Genomic DNA, 1,446 nt, shown 5'->3' on the forward strand with positions numbered 1-1,446 from the left:
AAAAAAAAAAAAAAGGCAGAGATATGAGGATGGAGGTTCCAAGCCAGTCTAGCCAGACACAACCTGAGAGGCTCTTATCTCCAATTCACCACCAAAAAGCCAGAAGTGTGTGTGGTTCAAGTGGTAAAGCCCCAGCTTTGAATGGAATAGCTAAGTGAGAGCACAAAGTCCATGAGGCCCTAGTTCAAGCTCCAGTATTGCTCTTCCCTAATTCCCCCAACAAAAGTATAAAGTAGTGAATCCCATGAGGCTATGGGGGCTCAACCTTGTTGGTCTGGAGTGAGGGCCCAGCACTGCCAGAGGGGATCTTAAATGTATTTTCATTAAGGTTTTGTTTTGCCTAGTACCAGAGTTTGAACTCATGACCTTGCATTCAGGCTGCTAGCTCACTCATGGCTTGGGCTCTACCACTTGAGCCATGCTAGATTTTATTACGACTACTACTGGGGATTGAACTCAGAGGCTCACACTTGGGAAGCAAGAACTCTAGGAGTTAAACCACACCCTAGTCCAATTTTTAGACCCACTGACACTTCAAATTCAGGCCCTAGGGCTGGGCACTTTCTAAGGACTCTCAGCCCCAGCCCTCTAGCTACTCCCTTTGCCCTTGGTATGGTTGAAACTTCAAGAACTAGCAACTCAAAGATCAGCTTGGCTGTCGGTTGCTGGTATCTGATGCCTAAAATCTTAGCTACTCAGGAGGTTGAGATCTGAGGTTCTCAGTTTGAAGCCAGCTTGGGTGGTAGACACATTCCAGAGACTATCTCCAGTTAGCCAGCAAAAGGCTTGAAATGGAGCTGTCACTTATATGGGGCAGAAAAAGTTAAATGGTAGAGCCTAGGTCTGAATTCAAGCCCAGGTATTGGCATACACACACAAATTCCAGAGGACCCAGTTGACCTAATACAGAGATATTGTAATGTTTACAATGTCACTTGAATCCTGAGTCCTTGAGGAGAGTGGGGGAGTCTTCACTTTACAGACTCTTAATGAAAGGGCTGCTTATTAGCCTATCTCCTAGATTTTCTAAATTCCTGAGAAAGAATTATTCTGGACTAGGAGGTACCTCCCCACCCTGATCTTAGACCTTAAACAGTAGGCTTTAGCCTGTATGGTAGTTGTTCAATAAAGGGACTTGGAGGTGTAGGAAGTGGTAGAGCATTTGCCTAGCAAGCATGAAGCCCTGAGTTCCAACTCCAGTACTGTCCACCCTCACCCCGACAAAAAAAAAAGTTCCAGGTGTGGCAATACACACCTACCATCCCAGCTGCTCAGAAGGTAAAGATTGGGAGGCAGAGACTGGAAAGATCTCATTTTGAGGCCAACAAGAGCAAAAAATAAGATCCTCGGGGCTGGGAAGGTGGCTCAGTGGTAGAGCGCTTGCCTTGCATGCATGAGGCCCTGGGTTCGATTCCTCAGCACCACATAAGCAAAAAGAAAAAAGCC

The sequence above is a fragment of the Dipodomys ordii genome, unplaced genomic scaffold (assembly GCF_000151885.1).
Source record: "Dipodomys ordii isolate 6190 unplaced genomic scaffold, Dord_2.0 Scaffold3339, whole genome shotgun sequence".
In the NCBI taxonomy this organism is placed as follows: Eukaryota; Metazoa; Chordata; class Mammalia; order Rodentia; family Heteromyidae; genus Dipodomys; species Dipodomys ordii.